We start from the raw sequence: 19440 nt of genomic DNA, 5'->3' as shown, positions 1-19440 counted from the left end.
TCCCCATGAAAGTGATAATTAATACAATTAGATGTGTGCAATATGGTTAGAGGTAGTCTGGGCTTGTATATGTGTACTCTGTCTTTATCAGATAAAGAAATGAAAGTCCTTTACCTAATTGTTTCCTTCGTTAAAATCTGCCTTATCACACGTTTACTTTGGTCATTGGAAGTAAAGAAGAACATCTATCTTGGTAATCTACTCATTTTGTTAGTACTCTTTCTATCCTTTCCAAACCAGTATTGTTTTGTGAAACAGCTAATAAGATCATTGCCACCACTATCATCAACACATAAATGGAGCAATGTACAGGGTGTTCTAAGCATTGGGATTCCAAAGAATTTTAAGGAAAATGGCTGTGCACCTAAGGAACTTTGAAGGAGGCATCCTCAAGCCACTGTTCTCTCCCACTACTTTATGAAAGTAGTGGGAGAGAACAGCCTTTCTCTGAGGGTAACATTCAAAGGCCCATTTCCTTATCCTCTCAAACCTGAAAAAATAGGCATTATTTTCACAGTAACGTCTCTGAATTGACTTACATTTCAGCAAACTGAAAAGTGGAGCGTGGAATTTAGTGGCAGGTCTGGTTTTGAACAAGTGTTTGATTTTACTGATCTCAGCAGTGCTTAAGCTTACTTTTGTAAATTTCCTACCCCTAATTCCTGGCTCTTGGGCACACTCCGCCACCAGAACTGAGAGATGGTTTGTGGCTCCATGAGTGAGCAGCCAATAGAATTCGCTGTCTTTGAGGGGGAGGAAAATTCAAGCTAGACAAGAAGTTATGTGGCAGGTAATTCTTATTTGAAATGTAATTGAATTTCTAAAGGCAAATTAATTTCTTTCTGTGTCCTTCACAGTATATAGGTGCTTGTCACCTTTTTTTTTTTTCTCTTCCCTCTGATGAGCTTCTACTGTGGATGGAAGAAATTTGTTATTTTGAGAGCTTTATTTCTGTGCCTTTCCTTGGCAGCCTTTTCCTCTTGTAAGCCAGTGTTGGAGTGATGGTGAGAGTGAGTATCCCTAGTGTTCTGGAAGATTTTTTTAATGCATGTTTACAACTGAGTAAATTTATCATCTTTTCACCTACTTTATAGCTCCGTATTTAATATGTGTGAGCCTTTTCATAAACAAAACAAAAAAAAAAGGAAAGCCTATTTGGAAACATATAAAAATAGCAAAGCGAAAGTCATTTTAAAGTATCTGGTTAGATCACAATTTGGAAACATCTTATACTTTAAAACAAAAGTTTTAAACCATGGATCTGTTGAGGGTATGGTGACAGCCCTCCATTTCCATCTCCTTTTGAAATCTCATTTAGATTTGTGTGTCTCTGTGTGTGTACATATCTGCATTTTCTGATGAAAAAGTCCATAACTTTCACAGACTTTTCAAAGCCACTGCCTTTAAATATCTACTTGATAACTAACTTTTACTGTAGTTGTTTTAAGATCTTCTCTTTGCTATTTTCAAAACAACTATCAATATTGGTTAACTCTTTAAATGCTTTTTTTTTCTGAAGCATAAGATCCTTTCTGTAACACATTTTTTTGTTTGTTTATTGTCCACTCAAAATTTTGGTTCAAATTCTAGGGAGCTTCTCTCATGAGAATTTGGTTTAAAAGCAAAAGATTTAGCATAAATTAACTAGGCTTAGTTTTGATTTGTTTTGTATGTGGGAAAATGTATATTTTAGTGCAGTCTGTGATGTGTCATTACATAAAGCATGCGTCGTTCTTTACCATGATTGCATTGGTTCTTCTCCATTTGATGTCTGTGGTAAGGCCAGGCTTTTTTTTTTTAAATTATTTTATTTATTTATTTATTTATTTTATGGCTGTGCTGGGTCTTCGTTTCTGTGCGAGGGCTTTCTCTAGTTGAGGCAAGTGGGGGCCACTCTTCATTGCGGTGCGTGGGCCTCTCACTATCGCGGCCTCTCTTGTTGCAGAGCACAGGCTCCAGACGCGCAGGCTCAGTAATTGTGGTTCACGGGCCTAGTTGCTCCGCAGCATGTGGGATCTTCCCAGACCAGGGCTCGAACCCGTGTCCCCTGCATTGGCAGGCAGATTCTCAACCACTGCGCCACCAAGGAAGCCCAAGGCCAGTCTTTTTAACCTCTGTAACAGAAGTGGAGTGGATCCTAGCCTGTTAGATCTGGAGACTGAAGTATATATTATCTTCTGGGAAAGTAGTTAAACATAGCACAGATTTTTTTTTTTAACATCTTTATTGGAGTATAATTGCTTTACAATGGTGTGTTAGTTTCTGCTGTATAACAAAGTGAATCAGCTATATGTATACATATGTCCCCATATCCCCTCCCTCTTGCGTCTCCCTCCCACACTCCCTATCCCATCCCTCTAGGGGGACACAAAGCACCGAGCTGATCTCCTTGTAGCACAGATTTTTAAATCAATGTGCACTCACCATGATTTCAGTCAAGATGATAAGTACCTATGATTTTTGTGTTTGTACTGCTGCTTTGAGAAGAAGTATTACCATTAACCTGGGTAAAAAGGACAACTCTGAAATTTTTAGGAGTTTAAGAATTAGGCCTTAAGTTAATAATCAGTGAAATAAGAGAGGTCACATTTTTAAAAAATGAAATCTCTAATGTTTAAAAACTAATAATATACACATTGGTTTATGTAACAAAAACAAGATGAAGTATTAAATTATTTTGTGATTTGATCACAAATTCATTTTTGGCCTCAATGCTCTGACTTAATGCTTGTTGAAAAAAATTAAATATTTTTTTCAACAGGAGTTATTTTTAGAAGGTTTTCTTTTATTTTTAATTTTTTTGGCCATGCAGTGTGACATGCAGAATCTTAGTTACCTGACCGGTTATTGAACCTGTGCCCCCTGCAGTGGAAGCGCAGAGTCTTAACCACTGGACCACCAGGGAAGTCCCCCTCGACAAGCATTTACTGAATGTTTACCACATGCTCAGTGTAGATTAGACTACGTGCAGGAATAACAAGAGAACCAAAGCACAATGGCAGATCCCTGGAGCTAACAGTTCAGGGCAGAGCAGCATCTAATACTGTCCTTTGACCCTTTGTTTTACTTTTATGTTTTTCTAAGTTTGTTTAGGATACCTAATTAGACAGTAATACACACCTTTGGAAAATATAAATATCACCAGGCATCATTTAAAAATATTTTTTAAATATTTAAAAATAAATGGTAGTAAAAATGTAGGTTGTATTTCTCCATCAGAGACTATGCTATTCTGGATAGCTGAGCTTTCCCAATGGCACAGGATTTGTCCCTCTAATTATGTCTTCTCTGTCCCTCTCTCACTTGAACCATTTTGGTTTGAAAACTTTCTGAAATTGATTATATCCTTACAGACTTTTTTTTTTTAGTAATGCACAATTCCATTTATATGACATTCTGGGAAAGCCAAAACCATAGGAACTGAAAAACAGATCAGTTGTTGCCAGAGGATGGGGGTGGACGGAAGGGTTAAGTGCAAAGGGGTATAGAGGAGTTTGTTGGGGTGATAGGAATATCCTATGTCTTGATTGTGGCAGGGATTAAATAACTGCATGTTTGTCCAAACTTGCAAAGCTGTATACAGAAATTTAGAGTGAATTTTACTGTGTGTGAATTATACCTTAATCTTTTTAAATGGAAAAACATAGCCATAGAACGTAGAGCATTTCTTACGGACTTTCTTAAACAATATTGAACACAGTTTAAGCTTCTTGTAGAAAGTTAGGCCTATCCTTGTAATAACAGCAATGCCCCTCAGGAAACATGCAGCTTATAGGGCTGTTTGCTCCAACATTTCATTTTTTTTAACATTATTTTAAAATCTCTTCCCGTGCTATAGGAGTTTGCCTTTGAGTTACTATGACTTTTCAAGCAATCCCCATGACTTTATAATCTGACCAGGACTACTGGGGAGGGGGGTTACCCCAAACAACCAAATTTAATAGAACCATATGTGAAAGAAGAATAAATTGGTCATGGGTTTGGGATTTCTGTGTAAGCTAAGTTCATAGATACTATTTTTCTTGTAGTTTATTTATTTGGTTGTTTTCTTTTCTCATTTGTTTTCCAAACAGAGTGGCTAGGCAACTAAGTTCTGGGTAGATATGTCACTATCAAATAATGATATTTTATGATATTTCTTGGCATTATAATAAGTATGCTGAATTGTACATTTATTATATTGATGAAATACGAGAAATAAGCAATAACAGAAGCTTAAATTTAAGAAGACTATCATTTTATACCTCTGTTTTTTTCTCTGCCTTCCCATGAAATTTATTCACTCTATTATAATTGTTTATCTTTAGCACTGACCAGGTCTCAAACTAGTGAAAACTACAGAAAAAACAGTATAGTGTTTTAATGTCTATACTCTTTCCCCGTTAAATGTGTACTTACTCCCCACTCTTTTTTTTTTTTTTTTTTAATCATTCCAGTTTGCTTTAAGGGAGTGGTTTTGAGGAGAAAACTCAATACAGTTGTGTGCACCCATGTGTCAAGTGAGGAGAAGCCCTGAAAGGGAAGTGTTAGGAGCAGAAGTTCTTGCCAGGGTCTCGTGAAGTGTTCCAAGCTATTTCTTCCTCGTTGACTCAGAAGAACAAATAGTAAGAAGGCACTGGACGACCTCACCTCTTTTGGCCCATACTTATATATAGCAGAGACATGAAACACCAGCCCCAATCCAAGACTTTCAGTGGGGAGTTTGGGGAAAGTGTTATTCACAGAGCTGATATTGAAGTCCAAGGAAATCAGGTGGAAAACTAAAGGATCTCGTTGCTCTAGTACCTTTCAACCTTCTGCTTTCATACACACCTTACTCAGCTCATCTACTGCCTATTAGAGATCACCATTTCTGCACGTTCCTTCTCCTTTAAGCTGTATTAGCTACTTAGTAGTAAATTCCTTGTTTCTTTCACCTTTATTTAGTAGGATCCTCTCAATATTTTTTTTTTTAAATTCTGTACGTATACAAGATTTGCCTTCTCTGGGTCATAAAGTGAGACTATAGACACGGAATAGAAATGTACCAATTCCTTTCTTATGGACGTCATTCACTCATTCAAAAAAGAGTTTTAATTAATTAAAAATAATTTTGAACACTGGCTGTCCTAGGAGCTGAGTGCTAGATACTTAGAAAACTAGGGTGACATAATCATTGCACTTGCAAAGCTGAAAGCCCAGTGGGGAAGAGCGGCACAGTAAGTGATGTTGCAGAGTCGTGCATGCAGCTCACTTCTCTGAATGTTAGTCTCCTTATCTGTTACAGGGGAAGGTATCTCCCAAAGCTGTTTGGAAGCTTAGCTAAGATAATGCATGTGAAAACATTGTAAAATTGTTAAGCTGTGGACGTGTCTGTTACCATGTTTGGTTTAAAATAGAAGCTGGGAGAATTTTAATCCTGAAACCATTTAGATAACCCAGTTATGAGACTGTGGGTAAAGTGAGAGAAACAACATGTGTCAGTGTCAAATGCAGTTCCCAGGAGAATGTTTGAGATGGTACTGTGAGGAGCCTTGCATTCTAGAAATTATTTTACTGGTGTTTATGCGAAGTGGTGATGACACTGGGAATAGCACAGCTTCGTTTGATTTCACATGTCACTGTTAGCCTTTGTTAGTGTTCACAATGCATTTTTACTGTATCTTGTTAATAAGAATGTATTGAATGAACCTCGTGGCATTGGGATATACGTTAAGATGACTTTTTTTATAGTTGGTTTCTAGAGTGTCTTTATAGCAATCTCCCAGTGTTTCTATTTATTGTTATTCCCTTCCCTCCCCTTTTTTCTATTAGTTCTTTAAAGGTAGGGATATTATACATCCTAGTTTGCCTGGGACAGTCCTAGTTCATGTCTGTTGTCCCAACATCTCATCTGTTTAGCATTTTAGTGTTCTCAAAAATGTCCCAGTCTGAACCATAAGTTATATGGCCACCCAGGCTCAAGGCATAAAAGGAAATGAGGAGACAGCAAACTAGTGGAATTGTAAAGATCTGTGGTAACTGACCTTAGCCACTGAACTGACTGATGGAGTATGGATTTGGTCCAGTAATATCATGAAATTCAACTCAGAGATTTAAGTCCATGTATCGTGTCTGATTATCAGTTCACATCACAGCAGGGTTCTAATGAGCTGTTAAAAAAGACTAGAGCATGTGTTTGTTCACCCCGGCTCAGAACAGCAGCTTTGCCACTTGAAAGATTCTCACTCAAGCATGGTTTGTTGGAGCTTGAAGGCTGACATTCCTTCTAAAGGCCCCTCAAGGTTTTCATTCAGTGTGAGCATATGTGTTATGATGGTATTGATCCTGTTTTTGACCATCATTCACCCACGGCAGCCAACCAAGGGGGTTGTAAAACATGTCTATCACCCCTTCCCCACCTGTATGGCTCTCATGGTGTGACTAAAGTGGATGAGTAAGATGCACTTTGTAGGGATGGGCCTACGTTGCAGCATCTCTGCCACAGCCTCCTCCCTTTTTAGAGTGAGAAGACTGGAGTGAAAGGGCCAAAAAAGAGAGAGAATTCTACAAGGAGGAAGGTGCCACATTGTGTGTCTGCTTGCAATCCCTAGTACAATGGAATAAATCTTCTTGTCCCCTCCTGCCAGTGTTAATATGAAATTTTTTATAAAGGTCAAGGGGAGATAGACAGCAAGGACCTACTGTATAGCACAGGGAACTATATTCACTATCTTGTAATAACCTATAATGGAAAAGAATCTGAAAAAGTACACCTGAAACTAACACAACATTGTAAGTCAACTATACTTCAATTTAAAAAAAAAGGTCAAGGGGTTACTTTACTGTTTTAGTATATGCAATCTCAGTATTTTCAAAACATGACAGTTTCAGAACGTTCCCTGCAAATTTGCTTGTTTAAAAGCAAATGCAGAACTCTCCTGTTCTCTGTTGACAGCTGTATTAGAGTTTGGGGTTGGTCTCTGCACTCATGAGCCATGAAGAAATGTGTGTGACTTAAGTCTTGCAAAGTGAAGGTGGAAATTCAGAAAATAAAGAAAAATCAATGGAATGGGTCCTTTTACTGCTATCCCAATTTTACTTTCCAGAGAGGCAAAAGTGGTATAAAGATCTTCCTTGAAACAGTGCTTCTCACACTTTAATGTGGGGCTCTTGTTGAAATGCAGATTCTGAGACAGTAGGTCTGGGCTGAGGGCCCAAGATTCTGCATTTGTGACCAGCTCCAGCAGATACTGGTGCTGCTGGACCACGGGCCACTGCTTGTCTAGTGAGTTGCTGGGAAATGAGTGCTCTGATGGGTTCTGACTGTGGATGTCACTCTTGCACCACAGGCAAGTTACAGTGACACAGACGTGAGAGTCCCTCCTCTGTCAGGAGTTGTGTGTTTTAGTGGGAGGTGAGAGCGAGAGGAACTATCCAGACAGTTCTCTGTCTTAAAAAATCTTAAGGTATCCCCTACAGAGGCCCAACATTCCTGCTAATGAGAAGAATAAAGAAATATACATTCCATGGGCTTGGAATTCCAGTCATGGGCTCCCCCCCTTTTTTTTTTTTTAATTAACTGGCTCCTTTTATAAGGAGGGTTTTATTAAGGGTTTATTAAGGGTTTATTAAGGGTTATGAGGAAAGGAGTGGGGAGCAAAAGATTAAGAAAATAAATAGGAAATTCAGAAAAGGAAAGTTCCGTTCCCTCCTGCTTCCATAGTAGGAAAAAAACTGTGATGTGCCTTCCTCTCCTCATACCTCTATATAAAGACACAGACCTCTGCTAACTAGTTTGTGTGACTGTATTCTGGCTACTTAACCTCTGTTATTTCACAAAATGTCCATCTACAAAAGAAGGATTGGGATTTAGGTGGTTTTCAGAGCCCTTTTGATTGTAATGCATAGCAACTAAGAGCTTTATGATCATATGACACTGTATATAATATATACATATGTCTTTAACAGTATGGTTTTATTTCTGTAAGGGCACCTCCAAAATAAGTTAGTATATATAAATTTTGTATTTTCCCCTATACTCCTGGTTCTTTCTTTTAAAAAAACGATCTACTTTGTTTCATAGCTTCAAAAAATTTTTTTATGTTATGTGTAATTGGCTGTATTAATTTCTGCTCCACAATATTAATTTAAGGAATCTGGTCTCACAGTTCTAGCAAAGGCTAGAACTTTCTTCTGTGGTTTACCAGCATTCTCTCTAAGCATCTGCTTGTTTTGGGGGTGTGTGTACATTAGATACCTGTTCTGAGAGGATGAAGGAGTACTTGTTTCAGAAGGTACTTTGGGTCCAGCTGTGAGTACTGAACTAAGTGTGTTCTCTCAACACCATGACCTCTTCAGTCTTAGGACAGAAGTCTGGGATTTATTCACATCTCTGTTCTGACTAGTTGGTTACACATCAAGCCCCGTTATCATGTAGTAGGTCAGGAAGCACTCTCAGTCCGTCAGGGATTTCTCATCAGACTTCTGGGTGAGAGAATTAATTTTTTCTATAAATTTACCCCCAGAGACAATGTTACATACAGGAGTTGAGTTTTACAAAATATAAATTACTCTGAGCCGAGGATGAAGAATGAACATAGAATCCCGTGTTGAGCAACTAAAATTGCTGTATTAAATACAAACTTAGCGAAAACATATTGTTTACAGAGAGATTTTCAGTACATTGTTTTGAGGGTGTGTGTGCTGCATTAAAAACAATAAACGTACATAGGCATGGAGTCCAGTTTCATTGGCCCTCCCACGTGGTTTTGGTGAGAGTTTAAATTGGCACCTTTCTGCAGGGCAACCTGACATTACCCGTCAGAATGTACAGGCTCAGTCTTTTCCTCTCACAAATCCACTTCTTGGAATTGATCCACAGCAAATTATTGGATAAGTACACAAAGCTGTATGTAAAAATATGTTTCTCAAAGAGTCTGTAATATGAAAAAATTGGAAAGAATCTAAATAACTCAGAAATAAAGGTCAAATAAAATATAGCACAAATATGAAAGGGGACACTATGCAGGTATCAAAAGAAGAGATATAGGTATTATCTTTAAAAGATGGCTATAATGTTGAAAGAAATAAAATAACATATTTGGAGAAAAATATATACTTATACACATGTGTATATAAGCCCAGGGAAGAATTGGGAAGCTACATAGCAAAATGTTGATAGTAGTGGAATTATAGCTGATTTTTCACTTTCTCTCTTAAAAGTTTATTTTTTTTTAACTTTTTATTTTATATTGGAGTATAGTTGATTAACAATGTTGTGTTAGTTTCAGGTGTACAGCAAAGTGATTCAGTTATACGTATACATGTATCTATTCTTTTTCAAATTCTTTTCCCATTTAGGTTGTTACAGAGTCTTGAGCAGAGTTCCCTGTGTTATGCAGTAGGTCCTTGTTGGTTATCCATTTTAAATATAGCGGTGTGTACATGTCAGTGTCATTGAAAATTTCGTACTAGTGCATTGAAGGGGGGAAAGATAATTTGGAAGGTTCAGAAAAAAAGCAGCCACCCTGGGAGCTGAGTTGGAGAAGAAACAAGAGCCCTGCTGTTTCAGCATCCCTTTTAGGTTGACTGGTGGGAATTCTCTGACTGGTCATTGCTGTGCCAGGAGGAGCTTCAGAGACAGTGGGGGCCTGTGAGGCACGGTCCCTGTCCTGGTGACCTATACACAAGGTTCCCTACGGCCTGACTTTATTTGGCAGTATCAGCTCCAGGGAGCTGTGTGTACCCGTTAGGCCCAGGATTTAGACAACAGAATTACTGAATGTTTGTCAGGCCTGGAAGTGTCATTAGGGCTGAGCTAGTCCAGCTGCTAAGAATGGGAAGCCCCATTTAAGTAACTTTCCCAGAGCCCTGGAGGTAGTTCCAGGTCAAGTTGAAATGAAAATGTGGTTCCCAGGTTCCTGGTCTTGGGCTGCTGTTTTGCTTCACCCTGAGTTCTGCTGTTGTGGATGAGCCCCCAGTTCTCACAAGCAGCTTTAAAGGCCAGAGAGATAGAGGTTTCCAGGTAAGGGAATGGATTTTCTCTTGTAACTTAGAATATGAAATTGTTAGACCTTTCGTCCAAATCTGTGTCCTGTGAAATATGTGGAAATTCAGAGGTTCCTGACTTTCCTTGGGTCCCGGTCTCTTTGGAATGATTCATAAAGCAGCAAAACCTCTCCCTTGAACTATGTGGGTTTGCTAGAAACCACAAAACTTTGCATTTGGTTTGGGGGTTTCAAGAACCCTCTGAGACCTGTCACTGTGTTGTAAATATTCTTTGTCTTGTGTTCCCTAAGTTTTCAAGTAGTTCTCTTGCATTTGGACATAATGAAACTGTGAACTGGTTTTCAAACCTTTGTGGTAGACTTGTTTCTTGATAGAACAATAGTATGGGAAGAGAGAAAGAAAGGACGGGAACTAAGAAGATCCAGACATCTCACCACATTAGCCACTTGTTTTCTTTGTTTCCTGTTGCTGTTGGATGGTCTTTCCAATTAAAGTAAAATGTTATGATATTTTTTAAAAATCCTACCACAGTAGCACAACGGTTTTCGTTTCGGCAGTGCACTCCACTCTGTTCCTATCCACATGAATAATTTATGATTACAACCAAAGACTGTCTTCAGTATGTTCTTTCATGCTGTTCTTTGGAAGAGGACAGTCCCCTCCATAAGAAAGACACAGGCAAGGCCCAAGATGAGGCCAGAATTTCTTTGTACTTCTCACCAAAAACTAGGTTTTTGAATAAGAGCAGGTAGTTTCCACTTACAATATATAAGAGTTTTGAAAATAGCCTAGTGCCATAATTTTCAAATCAGCTGGAGGACTTGTGAACACGCTGACCACTGGGCCCACCTGAAGAGTTTCTGATCCGGTGGTCCAGGGTGGGGCCCAAGGATATGCATTTCTAGTCTCCAGGTGATGCTGGCACGACTGGTCCAGGGCCACACTTTGAGAAACAGTGACTTAGGGAGTAGAAGTCCTATAAAGCAATGTGTTTTCCAAACTTTTCTGATAACAAGAATCACGTGGGGATGTGTGTGAAAAATATAAATTTCAACTCCATGCCAGGCTCATTGAATCAGAATCTTTGGGGAAAGTCTTGGGATGCTGCATTATCAGATTTCGGGAGATACTATTGCTATCAGGTAAACCCTGCAAATCACCATGGGACAGAAGAATTTACCTACTACTCTGAGCCACAGTTTTCTCATCCATTGCATGCTTTGACCCTATGACCCACTTAGCCCCTAGACGTGTATCTACCTGGCTTCATCCTCATTTTAAAATGAATTTTATGCCGTCTTTACAAAACATACATGTTTTTATTTCAGGTGCTAAATAAATTCTGTAAAGGAGACACCAGAATACCTGCTTTCTGAGAACTTCCTGAGGTTTTACTGAGTTCTCTTTTTTTTGGGGGGGGGGCTCTGTTGGGTCTTCGTCTCTGTGCGAGGGCTTTCTCTAGTTGCGGCGAGCGGGGGCCACTCTTCATCGCGGTGCGCGGGCCCCTCACCATCGTGGCCTCTCTTGTTGCGGAGCACAGGCTCCAGACGCGCAGGCTCAGCAGCTGTGGCTCACGGGCCCAGTCGCTCCGCGGCATGTGGGATCTTCCCAGACCAGGGATCGAACCCGCGTCCCCTGCATTAACAGGCAGACTCTCAACCGCTGCGCCACCAGGGAAGCCCTGAGTTCTCTTTTTATAAAGATAGTCCCAGTCTGGGTGTGTGTGTGTGTGTGTGTGTGTTTGTGTGAGAGAGAGAGAGAGAGAAGGCTGGAAGGAGGGAAGAGGGGAAGGAGGGAAGGAAGAAAGAAATGTGCATTTCTGTCGAGTTCCCTGGTAGTGCAGCTGGACCAGGATCACACTTTGAGAACCACTGGAATAGGCCAATGACTCAAGCATAGCACATTGGCATCTCCTAAGGGAGTCTTAAAAAATACTTCTGCCTGGGCCCCAACCCCAGAGAGTAATTTAATTGGTCTGTGGTTGGACCTGGACAGTAATTCCAGTAATCGGCCAAGGTTGTGAACCACTGCTATGGGTCCCTCAGGATAGAAGATAACCTGTTAAGAAGTATAAGCCCTGATGGGGAAACTAGGGCTAAGCCAGTGCCTCTCCCACTTCAGTGTGTGTACGACTCACCTGGGCTTCTTGTTAGGATGCAGGTTCTGATTCAGTAGTCTATAGTGGGGCCCAAGAGTCTACTTTTTTTAACAAGTCACACAGATGCTGCTGCTGTTTACTGGGTACCATGCTTGGAGTAGCGAGGGGCTTAGAAGGTGTTAGCCAACACATGTAAATGCCTATCAACCCAAACTTAATTTTTTAAAAGAACAGTGTAGAACAAATAAAAGCACAGCTGTCAGACATTTGAAATTAGAAATAATAGCTATTTTGCCATTAATGAACATCCCTCTTCCCTTGATGGCTAGACATTTTAGTTTTTGCTTCTGTCTACCCCCACCTGTAGTTTCAAATAAACGTTTGTGAATTAACGTTGCTTCAGTGTGATAGACATGTACTAACAGGCCTTTTATCCCCCTGTGTCTGGATCTCACTGTTCACGGCCTTTCTGAGCTTGGGGATCTTGCTCTGTAGTGTCCTCATTGCCTCGGACCCTGCCCGTTAGGTGTTATCACCCAGGAGGCTAAATGTTCAGTAATGCCCCAAGGCCCTCATCTCAGGAGCGGATGGCATTTGGCTCTATAGCACTGCCAGATTGCATGCTCTGTGAGTCTACTTGGGACATGGCTTCAGACTATGTTTCTGGCTTGAGCCCAACCTTTCTGCCCTGGGTGAGGGGTGAAGCCTTTTCTCTGGCAGGTTCCATGCTCTGGCACTTTTCCTAGCGTGGTGGAGTTGAGACGTAGCTGTCAGAGCCTTTTAGAAGGGGGAACAGAGAAGCGGGGCAAGGAAGAGGCAGACCTCAGGTGAGGAAGAAGGAATTTAAATCCTACCTGTGGAGTAGGCTTCCCTTGGCCTGTTGCATTTCCCAGCTGAACATGGCAGAAGTGTTGGGTGATTGATGGCTTTTGAATTGGCCCTCAGAGGATGCATCTATGGCCTCTGCCCATTTGAAATTGGTGGGAAGGACCCCAGGGGTCCGCTGACAAGAGGACAAAGATCTCTCTCCTGGGCGTGGCCTGTCACTGGTCAGGCTGGCGCCACACTGCTATTATCCAGAACATCCCTCAGTGGAATGGGACACCAGCAGGAAACAAGTGTTCTCAGTCATTTCCCATTTTTAGATGAAATCTACATAGCAGATGCCAACTCCCCCACCCTGCGCCCTAGTGTTTGCCCCCTCGCATGGGTAGATGAACATCAGCTGGATTTTTGCACAGTCATGAAAGCAGTATGCTTGTCCCAGCTGGAAAGCCCGAGACAACAAAATAGCAGAGAATGTTCGGAGTCTTTATTAAAAGGATAAAAGCATAAATCAGATTTATTTCATCTGAAGGAAGGCAGCATTCAAGACTTACTGGAATAGCTTGTAGCGCATGTTAAGGGCAACTTGAACTTGACTGTGGCTGGGGCATAGGAGATGCTAGTTCTGTCTTTTTAAATCTCTGGATTCGGTTTCTGGTTCCAGCTTTTCCCGTAACCATTTTCAGTTGAAGTGCATATGCTGTATTGATAACACAGTTTAACATTCTGGGAACTTTTGTCAGGCAGCAAATTATAAAGTACCTTGTGATCTAGGCACTTGACCTCTTTTGTTTCTCCTAAATAAGAACTTGTATCTTCTGGGGAAAACACAAGAACATCTGGGAAGTTTCTGTTTGGCATGGCTGAGCCTTTCTGCTCTAAAGAGTAGAAAATAAAATGTTTTTGAAAAGTCAAATCAAAGGACTGGTCTGAATAAACCATTCCTGCAAAGTCCAGTGTCCTTTCACCACGATAATATAACTAAAGAAGCCTTGACCTACCTCTCCCTAAAGAAAGCCTAATAAGCAAACTACTTGAAAATAAGATCATTTATATTATGTTACTCATTGGCTTTAAAACCTTCAATGACTTGACTTTGCAGTTAGAATAAAACTCATTTTCCTTACCATGGCCAGCAAGGTCCAGCAAATCTCATAATCTAGCCTCTGCTCACCTCTCCTCTCAGCCCAGTCTGCTCTCTCGCTCTCTGAATAAACTCAGTTGCTCAGCTGATAGAACTTTCCCTGCCCCAGAGCCTTTGGGCCATTCTTTTACAGAAAAAAAAACTTTTAATTTTGATGAAGTACACTTTATCAACTTTTGGTGTCACATCTAGAACTCTTCTCCAAACCCTAGGTCTGCAAGGGTTTTGCAAGCGTCTTCTACATTTTCTTCTGAAAGTTTTATAGTTGTTTTGGTTTTACACTCAAAACTATGATTCATTTTGAATTAATTTTTGTATATGGTGAAAGAGTAAGATGAAGCTTTGTTATTTTGCCTATACATAGCAAATTGCTGTAGCACCATTTTTTAAAAAGACTTCCTTCCTTTATTGAGTTTATTGAGTTTTATATGCCATTGCGGAAAAGCAGGTGAGAGCATTGTGTCAATCTGTTTCTGGGCTCCATTCTGTTCTCTGGACCATTCTTATCTTTCATACACCCCCCAGCTAACTCCTACCCATCCCTCAGGTTTCACCTACAATGTCATTTCCCTAAAGAAGCCTCTAAGGACCATCCATTTTCATCCATCTCCATACTCTCAACTTTAATCCTAAGAAGTTCAGCCTCTACTAGTCTCACTCTACACCTGTATTATACATTTCTCATAATTTGTTAAAAATGTGCTGGTATGTGTGTAAGTATGTGTGTAATTCCTGTCTAAAAGCCCCCAAAAGGCAGGAACGGAGTCTATTTTGTTTACCATTTTAGTGCCCAGCAGTGTGCCTCTTATATGCTGAATGCCCAATCAGTATTTTTTGAGTAAGTGAATGGAGAAAGGTCAGGCATTCTGGGGGATGTTTTCTAAATCACTGGGTATCATTTTCTTTTCCTTTTTTTAAATTTTATTTTTTATTTATTTATTTTTGGTTGCACTGGGTCTTTGTTGCTGCACACAGGGTTTCTCTAGTTGAGGCAGGCGGGGGCTACTCTTCATTGCGGTGCGCGGGCTTCTTATTGCAGTGGCTTCTCTTGTTGCGGAGCATGGGCTCTAGGCGTGTGGACTTCAGTAGTTGTGGCACGTGGGCTCAGTAGTTGTGGCTCCCAGGCTCTAGAGCGCAGGCTCAGTTGTTGTGGCGCACGGGCTTAGTTGCTCCGCGGCATGTGGGATCTTCCTGGACCAGGGCTCGAGCCTGTGTCCCCTGCATTGGCAGGTGGATTCCCAACCACTGCACCACCAGGGAAGTCCCTGGGTATCATTTTCTTAAAATCAGAGGGCATTCCTGGCTCTTGGAGCCTTAGGACATAATTTTTCCCCAATTAACCCATCTTTTAAGTCAGTGATTTTGAGAACCTTTGGCCTACACTGGAATCACCTGGAGGGCTTGTTAACATACAAACTACTGGGGTCCACCCCCAAAGTTTATGATTCAGTAGGTCTGGGGCAGGCTGAGAATTTGCATTTCGAAGAAGTTCCCAGAAGATCATGATGATGCTGCTGGTCTGGGAACCACACTTCGAGACCTCCACTTTCTCGTCTCCTGCCTTTGCATGTGCTGTTCCTTCTGCCTAGAATGCCCTTCCACCTTTCTTGCCCTGAAAAACACTTATTCATCCTTTAAGACTTAGGCCAAGTGATTTCTTCTGAAAACATTTTTCAGCTACTCTCACCCTTTTTGGGCAAAGTAAGACCACCTTACTATGGATTGGAGTTGAACTGTGTATACACTGCTGTTTCAGTGCTTTCTCCTTTAATTGTGTCTCTGCTTCCAGCACTAGTGTGTGAGCTTCTGGGAATGGCATAATATTTTAGTTTATCTTATTTCTCTAAAATGGAAACAAAATAGTGGCTGGTACAAATTCTACGATGATGTAGTCTTTAAAACATGTTAAGGTAATTAAAATATACATATAATCAATATATTGAAAAGAAATAGCCTCTGGTGGTAACAATGGAACATTAAGATTGTGAGATAGTAAATGATTATTTTTTAGCATGTCTTGTCTTTTCCATATTTTGTCAAATTCTTTTTTTTTTAATTAATTAATTTTATTTATTTATTTTTGGCTGTGTTGGGTCTTTGTTGCTGCACGCAGGCTTTCTCCAGTTACGGCGAGTGGGGGCTACTCTTTGTTGCGGTGTGTGGGCTTCTCATTGCGATGGCTTCTCTTGTTTCAGAGCATGGACTCTAGGCACGTGGGCTCAGTAGTTGTGGCTCGCGGGCTCTAGAGCGCAGGCTCAGTAGTTGTGGCGCACGGGCTTAGTTGCTCTGCAGCATGTGAGATCTTCCTGGACCAGGGCTCGAACCTGTGTCCCCTGCATTGGCGGGCGGATTCTTAACCACTGCGCCACCAGGGAAGCCTAGATTTTGTCAAATTCTTTACATTGCTTCTTTAATTTTAGAAAAAATACTATATGCTATAAAAGACATTCTAGAACTTACACATCAAAATGGTTGTTTCCCCTTTCATAATTGTCATTTTGAGCAGCAAGGTTCTTATTCCAGTTATGCTGCACTGATCCTGTTTTAAACTCATTTTTTAAACTCCTGCAGTTCCACTGAGAATCTCTCACCTGTCCTCAGTGGCGGAAAAATTTTTAACTTTACTTAATTTTTTGAAAGAGTCAAATGACATTCATGGCAAAGTCTAAGGAACAAGATTGATAAGCTGATTAATATCATGTGGAGTCTGGAAGAGAGTATGACCAATAAGTGCTAAGATATACCCTGTGTGTCATATAAGTAGCTCCTCAAGCTCTTAAACATGTAATCTCAAAGAGTAAAGTTGGAAATACAATTGCTTTAAAACCAATATTACATAAAACTTTGAAACATAACTTTCTACCTAAAAGGGATTTGAACAAAGCATCCTTGCAATAGGCATATACATCCCTTAGGTGACTCCTTGAAAGGGACCTCACTCTACGCATATACGTTGTTATTTGTTAAAGAAATAGTGCCCTCACTCTAAATCACTAATCACAGGGGCTGGAGCATGAGCTGTAGGGCCGAATTGCTTAGCTTTAATTGTAGCTCTTTCACTTACCAGCTGTGTGACTTCGGCACATTTTAAACCTCCCAGTGCCTCAGTTTCCTATCTGTAAAATGGGAAGAGAGGATTTTTGTACTTCATAGGGTTGTTGTGAGGTTTAATTAAGGTAATAACTGTTAAGTGCTTTTAAAAGTGCTTTTAGGGGCTTCCCTGGTGGCACAGTGGTTGAGAATCTGCCTGCCAATGCAGGGGACACGGGTTCGAGCCCTGGTCCGGGAAGATCCCACATGCCGCGGAGCAACTAGGCCCATGAGCCACAACTACTGAGCCTGCGCGTCTGGAGCCTGTGCTCCGCAACAAGAGAGGCCGCGATAGTGAGAGGCCCGCGCACCGCGATGAAGAGTGGCCCCCGCTTGCCGCAACTAGAGAAAGCCCTCGCACAGAAACGAAGACCCAACACAGCCAAAAATAAATAAATAAAATATGTTATTAAAAAAGAAAAAAGTGCTTTTAAAGGTAACATCATTTTGCCAATTCCAAGATGCACATTTTTCACATTTTAACACTTGTGAAATGAGGATATGTCTTACAATTAATGTAATTTTTTTTTTTTAAAGTTGGGCTTATCCTTTTTTATTTATTTATTTATTTATTTATTTATTTATTTATGGCTGTGTTGGGTCTTCGTTTCTGTGCGAGGGCTTTCTCTAGTTGCGGCACGCGGGGGCCACTGTTCATCGCGGTGCGCGGGCCTCTCACTATCGCGGCCTCTCTTGTTGCGGAGCACAGGCTCCAGACGTGCAGGCTCAGTAATTGTGGCTCACGGGCCCAGCTGCTCCACGGCACGTGGGATCCTCCCAGACCAGGGCCCGAACCCGCGTCCCCTGCACTGGCAGGCAGACTCCCAACCACTGCACCACCAGGGAAGCCCTAATGTAATTTTAAGAAGCACTTTATTACCATTTAATTAGCAATATCTTTTTTTTTTTTTTTAAATCAAAGGTACTTAAAATAATGGTGCAGCTTGGAGGAGATGATGCTTCAGATTTCGACGACATAGCGGTAAGAGCTTGATAAGCACTGGCTGTCATCAGCATTGTCATCAGCGTTGTGGCTATCATCGTCCTGATCTTGGTTCTAACCAAGGCAGTGCCATTTGATCGGTTGGCAGTGCTGGCCTAGAGTGCACGTCAAATTTCTGTTTCATTTATTTGTTTTCATTGATGTGTTCTTAGAAAAGATCTAGTGAGCTCTTTTCCATATCTGTTTCATATTAAGCTAATGTATCTATGGGGTTAATTCATTCAATGTCTGCGTTATTCTCTGCACCATACTTGGGGAGCTGCTAAAATGTTCTTCAATGCAGATCATTCTCTTAAAGTAAACAGACAAGAAGGCAAATTCTTTATTTTCTCTGTTGATGTATTTTCCTAAATCTTTTTGAGGCACTTTTTCTTAGTGAGCAAAACCAAGCCACTGTTGTACCACTTAAGATTTACTGGTTTGCAGTCTTCTCTGACAGTGAAAAGAAGCAGTTTATTGATCTGTAACAGAATGGAGCACGGCCAGATCTTTTCTGGTTTATACAATTCACTGACATAAGAATCTGCATGTCATTAAGAAGACTGAGTCCTCACAATTTGAGGCCACCTGTCAGGCACGAACAATAACTGGGAAAAATCAATACACAATATAAAACTGTTGTTTCTGCACAGACACTGCCAGGATCCACACCCAGTGACAGGCATGTTTTGTTATTTTACCAGTGAGATGCCTGTGATTCCTAATTTTAGGCTTCCTCCTCATTTTGATTTTATTGTTCAGTTTGGGGGAGGGTGGGAGAGACCAATTTCAATCTGAGATAAAAATCTTCTGCCAGGTGAAAGAGGTTCAATAACAGGAGAGAACCTTGGACCAAAGTTTATGAAGCTTGACTAGGAAGATTCTGGGCACATCTCCATCCAAATACCTTGACACATACTTCATTCACCCATAACACAAGCAGCTTGTTTCTTCTGGCCTTCTGTTTGCCCTCAAGAATTTAAATGATGGTATTTACAAGCCATTATGAAGCAAGAATACAAACACATAGGGCTAGATTGAGACCAGTATACAGTTTTTGCTTAGGTTTTGTTGTTGTTGGCTTTTAGAAGTATAATTAGTTGAATAATTCCAGAAGCTGGGCTTCTTTCTTTTGCCCCCTCATCAACTCACTCATCCTTCTTCAGTTTACCCAGTCCCCACCTTTTTTTCTAACAAAGCTACATTTGTCAGACATAATGCTCACTCTATCCCTAAAGTCTGCCTTTTGATTTCAGCTAGCTCTGACTCTCCAAGTTCAATGCCGTGGACCTGAACCAGTGTCTGTTTCCAACAGAATGTCAGGTGATTGCC

General features: G+C 40.7%; 1 protein-coding gene across 7 annotated transcripts in view; it reads left to right on the top strand.

Moving 5' to 3' along the window:
- The window catches only part of KANK1 (KN motif and ankyrin repeat domains 1), a 191994-nt gene that overhangs the window by 112435 nt on the left and 60119 nt on the right, over positions 1 to 19440 (top strand). For 4 of the 7 annotated variants that reach the window (XM_059924844.1, XM_059924837.1, XM_059924840.1 and 1 more), the window contains one exon: positions 18049 to 18108. The exons of the other annotated variants lie outside the window; for them this stretch is intronic. The gene's annotated coding sequence lies outside the window, so the exon portion shown is untranslated. The remainder of the gene's footprint in view (positions 1 to 18048; positions 18109 to 19440) is intronic. 7 annotated transcript variants of the gene reach the window in all.

Source organism: Balaenoptera ricei, chromosome 6 (genome assembly GCF_028023285.1).
Source record: "Balaenoptera ricei isolate mBalRic1 chromosome 6, mBalRic1.hap2, whole genome shotgun sequence".
In the NCBI taxonomy this organism is placed as follows: Eukaryota; Metazoa; Chordata; class Mammalia; order Artiodactyla; family Balaenopteridae; genus Balaenoptera; species Balaenoptera ricei.
Note: the sequence above shows the minus strand (reverse complement) of the source record. Positions and strands in the feature narration are given on the sequence as shown.